A 13,554-nucleotide genomic window follows, 5' to 3' on the forward strand; every position below is an offset into this window, starting at 1 on the left:
TAATTTTCTGAAGTACGTTTGTAGGCTACAACCTGACCGTGATTTGGGAGTCATCTTTAAAAAGTATAATAATCCACCATGGAGTCAATTGCAGCATGAGGTAGGTGATGGTGTAGCACAGTTGAGAATCCTTTACAAATGGATGTGGAACCAATCAGAATAGTGGTAGTTACAGATGTTAGGAACTTGTCCAGTTTTGAAGTGAGTCTCTTGGAAACATAAAACAGACACATGTTCTTTAGACATATTACATAAAACTTGTGGCTTTTTTTTTGCAAGGACTTAAAAGTCCTGAATATTGAAGGAGTACAGCTACCCAATAAAAGAAAGAGAGAATTAAATCAGCTAGAAAAGGAGAGAGAAGGAAAAAAGTATGAAAAGCAAGCTAAGAAACATTGAGGAGAGGAATAGAGGGATTGCCAACTAGGCATGGTAACCTTAGATGGGCAAAATTGGTCTGTTAGAAACTATCTTAACCTGCAGAGCAGGAGAAAAATCTGGGCAGTTGCTAGCCAATAATTGAACTCCCATCTTTCCATCTAAGTATAATTTTTAAGTGCATTGAACCATTAACTAATAAACATGACAACCAAGAAAACACCATAGAAAATGTTAAAGGGAGCCAATCATCAGGATTATCCTATATAAGCTAAAACCAGTGCAATACTAGCGCTATCAGGTTACTTATCTACATACCATTAGTGGTCAGCTCGGATATTTAGGCTTTCAAATCAAAGAAAGTAAACTTTAAAAAATCATCAGCTACTTGATTGGCATTTGCAACTGAGCATATAATCTCTGGGTGGGTATTCATATGGAATCCCGCCCCCCTGCCTGTTGTTTCTACCTCTCTCTGTTCTCATAGTATCATAGTATCATAGTATCATAGTTTTTAAGGTTGAAGGGAGACTCTAAGACCAAGATTATTAGAGGAATGGGTGGGCTGCAATACGAAGACAGGTTATTAAACTTGGGGTTATTTAGTTTGGAAAAACGAAGGCTTAGGGGGGATCTAATCACAATGTATAAATATATGAGGGGACAGTACAGAGACCTTTCCAAAGATGTTTTTACACCTAGGCCTGCGACTGGAACACGGGGGCATCCGCTACGTCTTGAGGAAAGAAGGTTTAATCATAATCACAGACGAGGATTCTTTACTGTGCGAGCAGTGAGACTATGGAACTCTCTGCCGCATGTTGTTGTAATGAGTGATTCACTACTAACATTTAAGCAGAGCCTGGACGCCTTTCTTGAAAAATGTAATATTACCAGTTATGTATATTAGATTTTATGACAGGGTATTGATCCAGGGAACTAGTCTGATTGCCGGATGTGGAGTCAGGAAGGAAATTTTTTCCCCATTGGAACTTGTTTGCCACATTGGGGTTTTTTTTTTTGCCTTCCTCTGGATCAACATGTTAGGCTACGGGTTGAACTAAATGGACTTAGAGTCTCCCTTCAACCTTAAAAACTATGATACTATGATACTATGATATGTTGTGTCTGCTGAAGGGCTGGGATCTGTTGCTGAGGCCAGATCCTGGTGCCCATGTATGGACTATTGGACAGTGAAGATCAGCTGGTACATGGGATTGTGTTGTCTTGGCCATGCTGCTGGATTTAAGGAACTCATCTAAGGACTGTTGTTGCATTTTCATTGACATCGGATTGCCGAGTTTTGCCCCCTGATCTGTTTCCCTTGTGTAGACTCATTTTGGACTCTAAAGAACCATTTTGATATTGGATGTTCTGTACTCCCTGCCTCAATAAAAGTTGTTGGATTGTTCATCGACCTGGTGTCCCCGCCTGCTCTGTCGCATACACCGTCACACAGACATGAATGGCTTCCCCACAACATATGATCAAAGAAGACTAAAGGGCCATTTAAACGCTGCGACATCGCTAACGATATATCGTTGGGGTCACGGTGTTTGTGACGCACATCCGGCATCGTTAGCGACATCGCAGCGTTTGACACCTAGGAGCGACCTTAAACGATCGCAAAAGAGTTAGAAATCATTGGTCTGTAACACGTCGTTCATTTACCAAAAATCATTGTCTCGTCAGTAGCGAGGTTGTTTGTCGTTCCTACGGCACCACACATCGCTACGTGTGACACCGCAGGAACGACGAACATCTCCTTATCTGCTGTCTACCGGCAAAGAGGAAGGAAGGAGGTGGGCGGCATGTTCCGGCCGCTCATCTCCTCCCCTCCTCTGCTATTGAGCGGCCGCTTAGTGACGCCGCAGTGACATCGCTATGACGCCGAACGCACCTCCCCCTTGAAGGAAGGATTGTTCGGCGGTCACAGCGACGTAGCTGAAAAGGTATGTGCGTGTGACGCTGCCGTAGTGATAATGTTCGCTGCGGCAGCAATCACCAAATGTCACACAAATGACGGGGGCGGGTGTTATCGCGCACGACATCGCTAGCAATTGCTGGCGATGTCGCAGCGTGTACAGCACCCTTAACAAGCAGACCAGCAGAGATTAACTGTTGCTAGTCTGCCTATGAATCAGCACACAGTAGGTCGACGCCTGAGTCTCTGCCAGAAACCAGAGTGTCAGAAACTCTAATCTGAACAGAACTTGACGCCGCCATGACACTCAGTGAAGTCTCTGAAAATATAACATATTTGTTTTCAGCATCACAAAATTAGTTGAGGTCAACTGTTTTCATCTCTGAACCATTTGGCTGTAGAACAGTGTTATTAATTAAGCAGGTGTCCTTTAGACAGTTGACTATAAAAGGGTGTTCCTGAACAAATAAACCGCTTCCCATTTCATGCTGTCAGCAATGATACCACAGGAAAGAGAAATGTCACAACCTGAGAAAACTGAGAAAAAAATCTTTACATAAGAAAGGTGAAGATGACAAGAAATTCAGCACAGCTTTACTTAGTCATTATACTGTAGTAAAAGTGATACAAAAATGTAAAAAAGATTGTACTGCAACCATCTCACAGAGATCGTTGGGTCGAAAATGGAAGTTAATGCCTTAACAGGAGTGTCATCTGATGAAAATGAAAATTGACATGCAAGCTCACTGCAGTTAACTAAAGAAGTACAAAGACAAACAAGGGTGTTTCCTGTGAAACAATACAACATACACTGTAAAGTAAGGGTGCCTCTCCTAAAGCCCATGAACAGAAAAGTACCCCTACAATTTGCAAGAGCCCATGCTGAAACATGAAAACTACTGGAACTCTATACTGTGGAGTGATGAGACCAAGATAAATGTTTTTGGAACTAATAGCTTCAAAACTGTATGTCCTCGGAAAGGTGAGGAGTACAAAGAAAACTGCATGATGCCTATAGTTAAACAAGGTGGTGGCAATGTCTTTAGGTCGGGTTGCATGAGTACTCCTGGTGTCTGGAGCTACATTTCATTTATGGTATCATTAATTCACAGATCTACTGCTCTATATTGAAAGAGAAGATAAAATTATCACTATGTGCCCTTGGTAGACGTGCACTTTTCCAACACGGCAATGCTACAAAACACATATCTAAAGCTACTATTGTAGTTTTGAAGAAGAACAGAGTGAAAGTGAATCAGTGGTCAAGTATGCCTCTTGATCTGAACCCAACCAAAGTACTTAAGGGGAATTTTGAACAGACAAGTTGAGCATCACTCTCCATCCAGCATACAGGCTCTAGGAGAGGATGTTTTTGAAGATTGCAAAAAAATTTTACAAAAATGTTGCCAACTTGTTCATTCCATACCTAGAAGACTTGACGATGTCCTTAATTGGAATCTGTCACCACTTTGACCTTTTTATACTGGTAATATGGGTTATAGATTATAGAATGCTGAAAAAAGCCATACCTCTATGTCTCATATCAGATGCCTTGTTGTGGATAAATAATTTTTAATCACTTTATGTAAATGAATTCTTCCAGGCTATGGGGTAGATTCTGCCTGGAAGATAACGCCGTCTTCAGAGATTATTTAAAATAAACGGGGCACTACCAGTGTGATGGCCACTCTGTGCTCTCACTGCAGAACTGAGTGTGATTATAACTGACACTTCTGTAGGTGCCTCTCAGCTTGAGCCTCCAGTTTGCAGGCAGACAGTGTTGCAACATTGCTGCAATGAAGCAGATCTCAGGGAGCTGAAAAAAATGTGTTTGAAAGAAATCACATTTCATATCTCACACTGGTAATGCCTCTTTTATTTAAAATAATATCTGGAGGCGGAGTTATCTTCCAGGCAGCATCCGCCCCGTAGCCTGGAAGAGCTCACTTACATAAAGTGATAAAAGGTGATTTTTCCACAACAAGGCATCTGATATGAAACATAAAGGTAAGACTATTGTCAGCATTCTATAACCTGTGTGCACATATTAACAATGTAAAAAGGTCAAAGTGGTGACAGATTCCCTTTAAAAATCATAGCGGGCATAGGAAATACTAGCTGCATTAGTTTTTGATGTAGGATGTACTCATTTTTACATCAACTAATTTGAATACTTCTTTATTAATAATTTAAAATTTACAATACATAAAAACCCGAATGGACCACCCCAAATGACGGATGGTAGTGATATGGGGAACCAACACGTATGACAATAATTTACAGGCTTATAACCTTAAATGTATAATTATATCAGGTCTAAACCAACTGCATGTTGCAAAGAATCATCACTACCTGTTTGTTAAATTATGTATATCAAATACCAAGTATTCACATATGTAGAAAGTACAGTGCCTACAAGTAGTATTCAAGCCCCTGCAGATTTAGCAGGCTTACACATTCGGAATTAACTTGGCATTGTGACATTTGGACTGTAGATCAGCCTGGAAGTGTGAAATGCACTGCAGCAAAAAAGAATGTTATTTCTTTATTTGTTTTTTGGGTTTTTTTTAAATAGTGAAAAGTTTATTCAGAGGGTCATTTATTATTCAACCCCTCAAACCACCAGAATTCTGTTTGGTTCCCCTAAAGTATTAAGAAGTATTTCAGGCACAAAGAACAATGAGCTTCACATGTTTGGATTAATTATCTCTTTTTTTCCAGCCTTTTCTGACTAATTAAGACCCTCCCCAAACCTGTGAACAGCACTCATACTTGGTCAACATGGGAAAGACAAAGGAGCATTCCAAGGCCATCAGAGACAAGATCGTGGAGGGTCACAAGGCTGGCAAGGGGTACAAAACCCTTTCCAAGGAGTTGGGCCTACCTGTCTCCACTGTTAGGAGCATTATCCGGAAGTGGAAGGCTTATGGAACTACTGTTAGCCTTCCACGTCCTGGACAGCCTTTGAAAGTTTCCACCCGTGCCGAGGCCAGGCTTGTCCGAAGAGTCAAGGCTAACCCAAGGACAACAAGGAAGGAGCTCCGGGAAGATCTCATGGCAGTGGGGACATTGGTTTCAGTCAATACCATAAGTAACGTACTCCACCGCAATGGTCTCCGTTCCAGACGAGCCCGTAAGGTACCTTTACTTTCAAAGCTTCATGTCAAGGCTCGTCTACAGTTTGCTCATGATCACTTGGAGGACTCTGAGACAGACTGGTTCAAGGTTCTCTGGTCTGATGAGACCAAGATCGAGATCTTTGGTGCCAACCACACACGTGACGTTTGGAGACTGGATGGCACTGCATACGACCCCAAGAATACCATCCCTACAGTCAAGCATGGTGGTGGCAGCATCATGCTGTGGGGCTGTTTCTCAGCCAAGGGGCCTGGCCATCTGGTCCGCATCCGTGGGAAGATGGATAGCACGGCCTACCTGGAGATTTTGGCCAAGAACCTCCGCTCCTCCATCAAGGATCTTAAGATGGGTCGTCATTTCATCTTCCAACAAGACAACGACCCAAAGCACACAGCCAAGAAAACCAAGGCCTGGTTCAAGAGGGAAAAAATCAAGGTGTTGCAGTGGCCTAGTCAGTCTCCTGACCTTAACCCAATTGAAAACTTGTGGAAGGAGCTCAAGATTAAAGTCCACATGAGACACCCAAAGAACCTAGATAACTTGGAGAAGATCTGCATGGAGGAGTGGGCCAAGATAACTCCAGAGACCTGTGCCGGCCTGATCAGGTCTTATAAAAGGCGATTATTAGCTGTAATTGCAAACAAGGGTTATTCCACAAAATATTAAACCTAGGGGTTGAATAATAATTGACCCACACTTTTATGTTGAAAATTTATTAAAATTTAACTGAGCAACATAACTTGTTGGTTTGTAAGATTTATGCATCTGTTAATAAATCCTGCTCTTGTTTGAAGTTTGCAGGCTCTAACTTATTTGCATCTTATCAAACCTGCTAAATTTGCAGGGGGTTGAAGACTACTTGTAGGCACTGTATGTGAATACTTGGTATTTGATATACATAATTTAACAAACAGGTAGTGATGATTCTTTGCCGCATACAGTTGGTTTAGACCTGATATAATTATATATTTAAAGTTATAAGCCGGTACATTATTGTCATAGGTATTGGTTACCCATATCAATACCATCCATCATTTGGGGTGGTCCATTCGGGTTTTTATGTATTGTAAATTTTAAATTATTAATAAAGAATTATTGGTATTTTTGGAATCTGGCTTGCTGGTGGTTATATTGAAATTGCATGTAGCCTTCCATACTAGTTGTGGTATTGGTGTTGGATCAATTAATTTGAGTAAAACTTGAAATTTTGTAATGAAAGTTATATTATTATTAACCTTTCTTTCATGTTATGAATTAAAAATATATTTTTAGGAAATTCAGCCCTCTGGAAACTGTTCTGTTCAGCGAGATAGTTTTTAAATCTTACTTTTCAAAAGGGGTGTACTCATTTATGCTGGGCATAGTATGTTTCTTAAATTTAATATTGTACGTAACAAAGTGTTTTTGAAAAATTTTTAATACGGCCTTGCGTGGTATTGTTTTTTTTATATGTGTATAATTGTGTCTTTGATAACAGAGTGAAGTTTATTAGTAATCAATGCAGAAATATAGATAATTCCAAATAATTCACTTACTTTTTCTAGTAACTGCGTGAGTTTATTTTTAACTGGAAACTACGATTTACATATTTTCTAAGAAATAGTTTTTCAATTAATTGAATATATATTATTCTCTTACTCTGTAATATGCTCATAATTAAAATTTCCATTTTTAAAACAAATTAAAAGAGGGCGATGAAACCAAAATAAAAGTTGTTACCCATAGCAACCAATCACAATGCAGCTTTCCTTTTCAAAATTGCTCTTGAAAAATAAGAGCTGATCTGTGATTGGTTGACATGGGTAACAAAGATAGTTTTTCTTGCATTTTCATAAATCTGCCCTCTTGTTCCTAAAATAAAAGATTGTCAAATAAAGAAAATACTTTCTTTAGTTGGGGACAATAGGAAAGGTCAAAACTGATGAAACGAAGAGCAACAATAAATTTATACACTTATACATGATGAGCTCAAAGTACAAAAAGTGGAATACCTCCCCATGACAACAAAAAAGATTCAATTTTTTGTTTTTTGAAGACTATCTGAAAAATTAAAGCAGTGATTTGATTGGGTGTCATGGCCAACTTATCAACGTTTCCTTTTAACAGTTTTTCTACTTTTTTGCCAATTTGTTTTGTGATTAGCCAAGTCATCAATAGAAAAACTGAAAAGAAAGAGAAAATCTTAAACAGTAAGGGGTACTTTGCACGTTGAGACATCGCTACTGCGATATCGTCGGGGTCAAATCGAAAGTGACGCACATCCGGCGCCGGTAACGACGTCGCAACGTGTAAAGCCTAGATGCGCCGATAAACGATCGCAAAAGCGTTGTAAATCGGTGATCTGTGTAGCGTTGGCCATTTTCATAATGTCACACCAATAGGAGATACGATGTTGTTCCTCGTTCCTGCGGCAACACACATCGCTGTGTATGAAGCCGCAGGAGCGAGGAACATCTCCTTACCTGCCTCCACCGGCTATGCGGAAGGAAGGAGGTGGGCGGGATGTTTACGTCCCGCTCATCTCCGCCCCTCCACTTCTATTGGCCGCCTGCCGTGTGACATCGCTGTGATTCCGCACGACCCGCCCCCTTAGGAAGGAGGCGGGTCATTGGCCAGAGCAACGTCACAGGGCAGGAAAGTGCGTGTGAAGCTGCCGTAGTGATGTTCGCTATGGCAGCTATCACAAGATATCGCATGTGCGACGGTGGGCGGGTACTATCATGCTCGGCATCGCTAGCATCGGCTAGCGATGTCACAGTGTGCAAAGGACCCCTATTGCCCTTGGTACTAGTTCCCGCACTCATTAGCATAAGATAAAAGATCTTTAGAAATACTTTTTATAAAGATTCCTTTATTTATGCTAGTGTATACAGGGACAGTTAGGCAGGGATTAGCAATATGCACCCAGAACTGTTCGTGATTCTGGGTGCATATTGCACCTGCCAGGTTCCCTTTAAGCAATTTTTCAAGTGGACTTCACACGGTAGTCACAGAAAAAAAGACACTATTTGCACATACCACTAAAAGACGCTCAAAAATATGAACATATGCAGAGCAAGACGTTTTTGCACAGAAATGAATATGTTCGTTCCTTTGAGCGTTAAGTACTTCTTCAGATGGAATCCGCTTGAGAAAGACGTTGTGTGCACATACCCTAAAGGCTGCTTTACACGCAGCGACATCGCAGGTGAAAGCACCCGCCCCTGTCGGTTGTGTGTTATGGGCAAATCGCTGCTCGTGGCCCACAACATCACTAGTACCCGTCACACATACTTACCCTCCTAGCGACGTCTGGGGGCGGTTCGTGCGGCGTCACAGCGACGTCACACGGCAGCCGTCCAATAGAAGCGGAGAGGCGGAGAGCAGCCGAAAGAAAGTGACGCCCACCTCGTTGCCGGAGGATGCAGGTAAGGTGTTGTTCCTCGTTCCTGGGGTGTCACACGTAGCGATGTGTGCTGCCTCAGGGACGACGAACAACCTGCGTCCTGCAACAGCAACGATATTTGGGATTAGAACGACGTGTCAACGATCAACGATTAGGTGAGTAATTTTGATCATTAGCGGTCGTTTGTACGATTCACACGCAACGACGTCGCTAATGAGGCCGGATGTGCGTCACGAATTCCGTGACCCCAACGACATCTCATTAGCGATGTCGTTGCGTGTAAAGCCCCCTTTAGGGTAGAGGTTTTTGAAGACTTTTCTCTAACAGTGTTTTGAAGCGTTTTGACTTGACAGTGTTAGGTTATGAGTGGAGCAATACACCTTGAAGAAGTGCCATGTCACTTTTTTATCTGCAGCAAGGTTTTTGAAACCTCATTTGAAAATAACACTCACTATTTGAATAGCAAAATGGATTTTCCATTGAACTGAATAGAAGTTTTTTTAAATAGTTTTTCACGTGGCTTTAGGATGCGACCTGTTTCAAAATCTTATTAAAAATCTCAGTGTAAATCTAACCAAACTCTGCTGTGACTGTGTATTAGATTTTACACTGTTGCAGGATTTGCCAGAAGGATAAAGGGAATGTTTTTACCAGCCTGTTTTCAGCCAAGGAAATACTATCAAAGCCTGATGCAATGACTGGCAGGACACAATGGCTGCCTCTGATAGTTTTCTACACTGTGTGCAGAATTATTAGGCAAGTTGTATTTTTGAGGATTTTTTTAATTATTGATTAACAACTATGTTCTCAATCAACCCAAAAGACTCATAAATATCAAAGCTTAATATTTTTGGAAGTTGGAGTGGGTTTTTTTTAGATTTGGCTATCCTAGGAGGATATCTGTTTGTGCAGGTAACTATTACTGTGCAGAATTATTAGGCAACTTAATAAAAACCAAATATATTCCCATCTCACTTGTTTATTTTCACCAGGTAAACCAATATAACTGCACAAAATTTAGAAATAAACATTTCTGATATGAAAATATAAAACCCCAAAAAATTAGTGACCAATATAGCCACCTTTCTTTATGATGACACTCAACAGCTTACCATCCATAGATTCTGTCAGTTGCTTGATCTGTTTACGATCAACATTGCGTGCAGCAGCCACCACAGCCTCCAGACACTGTTCCGAGAGGTGTACTGTTTTCCCTCCCTGTAGATATTACATTTTATGAGGGACCACAGGTTCTCTATGGCATTCAGATCAGGTGAACAAGGGGGCCATGTCATTATTTTTTCATCTTTTAGACCTTTACTGGCCAGCCACGCTGTGGAGTAGTTGGTTGCATGTGATGGAGCATTGTCCTGCATGAAAATCATGTTTTTCTTGAACGATACCGACTTCTTCCTGTACCACTGCTTGAAGAAGTTGTCTTCCAGAAACTGGCAGTAGGTCTCGGAGCTGAGCTTCACTCCATCCTCAACCCGAAAAGGTCCCATAAGTTCATCTTTGATTATACCAGCCCATACCAGTACCCCACGTCCACCTTGCTGGCGTCTGAGTCGGAGTGGAGCTTTCTGCCCTTTACTGATCCAGACTCTGGCCCATCCATCCGGCCCATCAATAGTCACTCTCATTTCATCAATCCATAAAACCTTTGAAAAATCAATCTTAAGATATTTCTTGGCCCAGTCTTGACGTTTTATCTTATGTTTCTTATTCAAAGGTAGTCGTTTTTCAGCCTTTCTTACCTTGGCAATGTCCCTGAGTATGGCACACCTTGTGGTTTTTGATACTCCAGTAACGTTGCAGCTCTGAAATATGGTCAAAATGGTGGCAAATGGCATCTTGGCAGCTTCACGCTTGATTTTCCTCAATTCATGGGCAGTTATTTTGAGCCTTTTTTGCTGCTGCATCCCTCTGCAAGACATCTCACAATTTAGGACTTTACAGAGCCCGTCAAATCTCTCTTCTGACCCATTTTGCCAAAGGAAAGGAAGTGGCCTAATAATTAAGCACACTTTATATACGGTGTTGATGTCATTACAGCACAGCCCTCCTCATTACAGAGATGCACATCACCTGATTTACTTAATTGGTAGTTGGCTCTCAAGCCTATACAGCTTGGAGTAGAACAACATGTATAAAAATTATCATGTGATCAAAATACTCATTTGCCTAATAATTCTGCACACAGTGTATTGACAGACTATGCCCCTGCTGTACTGCTATCTCATGTGGTACAAGTATAGGAAATTCCCTGCAGGTTAATGTAGGAAGTCTCATATTACTAAGGCCACATGGACGCATTGAGAATTTTATGATGTTTTTACCTGAGTATTTGTAAGCCAAAACCAGTCGAACAGAGGAAAAGTATAATAGAGACACATGCACGTGTTGAATATTTGGCAAGTTTTTTACCTCAGTATTTGCAAGCAAGCACGTGCACAACTTCTGTATTTTTTGCCCACTTCAGGTTTTGGCTACAAATACTCACCAAATACTCAACATTTGCATGTGCCTCTGTGTGGATGGAGTCTCACTTGCATGTGACTTGCGTGAGGATCGCATCACTCGGACTAGCCACCAGATTTCCTGACAGGAAGGGGTCACCTGCATTTACTTCTGTCAGGGGAGCTGGCAGCTGGTCAGGGTGATGTGATGCAATCCTCGCACGTGTGACTCTAGCCTAATAGAGACACATGCGCACATTGTGAATTTGGCGAGTTTTTTAACTCAGTATTTGTAAGTCAAAATCAGGAGACAAATAATCAGAGGAAAAGTATAATAGAGACACATTTGTAGTGACCTAGAGGAGACGCTTCTAGAATGTCCTCTGATGGGCCCATAATGTCCTATGATTTGCTATAATGTTGGACATTATCTGTGCCTTCTGAAGCCTTGCTCTGAGAGTTGTAGCCTTTCTAATCCTACACTGGCCTCTGCTGGCCTCTCTCAGAACTACCTTTGCTTTATATGGTAAAAGGAAGTAAAGCAGCTGTGGTGAAATTTCTAGGTCCTTTTCTGACAGGAAAAATGAGAAAGATGCCTGTGGCTGAGCACTCGGGAGGCGAGGACTGAGTTTGGTGGGAGAGGTGTATGAATGCTGGAGTCGTTAGGCCTGCTTCCAGTCATTTATATCCTCAAGTGGCTGTGCCTGGTAAGGAGAATAAAACTCTCTGTGGAAAGGGAAAATCCAGGCTGCCATTTATTCTAAATCCTGGTAGGCCCCAAAAATAGCAAGATCTATAAAGCAAAAATACTGCTCAAAGCCAACACAGTTATAGATGCCAAGATGCTAACATACTCTCAGAGCTTGGATGAGGGAGAGTTAATTTTGCTGATACAGAAATAACTGTAATATAGGTTGTGGAAACTGCTATATGGACCGGCTTATAGTGTGCATTGTCATCACTGCAGTTTATGTGGCGTATAAGTTCTCTCTCTTTGTTCATAAAACCTATGGTGTCTGTGTTACTTGTGTAATTGCATTCACCCCAGCTACTACTACCTCATGCCATATGGTTTGGGTGTCTGTGCATGCCAGGAACCAAATGAAAGTCAAACAAGGCCGGGGAGCTTAGCCACTACACATAGCTGGACTATGGAATCAGCCCCTGCGACCACCTACTTACCTTCCCCAACTACCATATTTCCTTTTACATTTGCCTACAAACCCGTGGATTGCTGGAGCTGTCAGAGCAGAGGCACCGTGACAGGATTAGGCTCCGAGTTCTGAAGCCCTACATTCCTGCTGGAGATTGCAGCACATGCACACGTTGAGTATTTGGTGAGTTTTTTACCTCAGTATTTGTAATCCAAATCCAGGAGTGGCTAAAAAATACAGACAAGATGCCCATGTTTCTATTATACTTTTCCTTTGACTGCTCCACCTCTGGTTTTGTGTTATAAATACTGAGGCAAAAAGCTCACCAAATACTCAACATGTGCACTTGCCTCTAATAGGCTGGAGACACACTTGCTGTGACTTATGTGAGGATCGCATCGCATCATCCGGACCGGCCAGCAGCTCTCCTGACAGGAATGGGTCAGCTGAATGTATTTCTATGCAGCTGAACACTCCTGTCAGGAAAGCCAGCGTCCAAGTCCGGATCATGTGATGTGATCTTCGTATGAGTCACACACAATTGTGGTGCCAGACTTAGGCCGCTTTCACATTATCTTTTTACCTACATTCACTGGTCCCATCCAAATCCCCCTTCCCCCTCGCAAAACGGGTTTTGGACGCATATGCCGATGGGTCTATTGACTATAATGGAGCAGGTGGAGTCAAAGTGTGCTCTGTCTTACACCATTTTCGGGCATATACGTTTTCTGCAGGCGGACACTCAGACGTAGTGGACTATGCCTGCAGTGTCCGCCTGCAGAAAACGTATATGCCTGAAAAGGGTACTCTGTCTGCTCCATTAAAGTCAATGGCCCTGTCGGCATATGTGTCTGAAACCCTTTTTGTAGGGGCGGAGAGGGGTTCGGACGGATGCCTCGACGGGACCAGTGAACGTAGGTAAAAATGCAATGTGAAATCGGCCTTATACTTTTCCTCTGATTATTCCTCTCCTGGTTTTGGCTTACAAATACTGAAGTAAAAAACTGATCAAATATTCAACATGTGCACGTGCTGCAACCTCCAGCAGGAATGTAGGGCTTCAGAACTCGGAGCCTAATCCTGTCACGGTGCATCTGACAACTCCAACAATCCATA

The sequence above is a fragment of the Anomaloglossus baeobatrachus genome, chromosome 6 (assembly GCF_048569485.1).
Source record: "Anomaloglossus baeobatrachus isolate aAnoBae1 chromosome 6, aAnoBae1.hap1, whole genome shotgun sequence".
NCBI classification, from domain to species: domain Eukaryota; kingdom Metazoa; phylum Chordata; class Amphibia; order Anura; family Aromobatidae; genus Anomaloglossus; species Anomaloglossus baeobatrachus.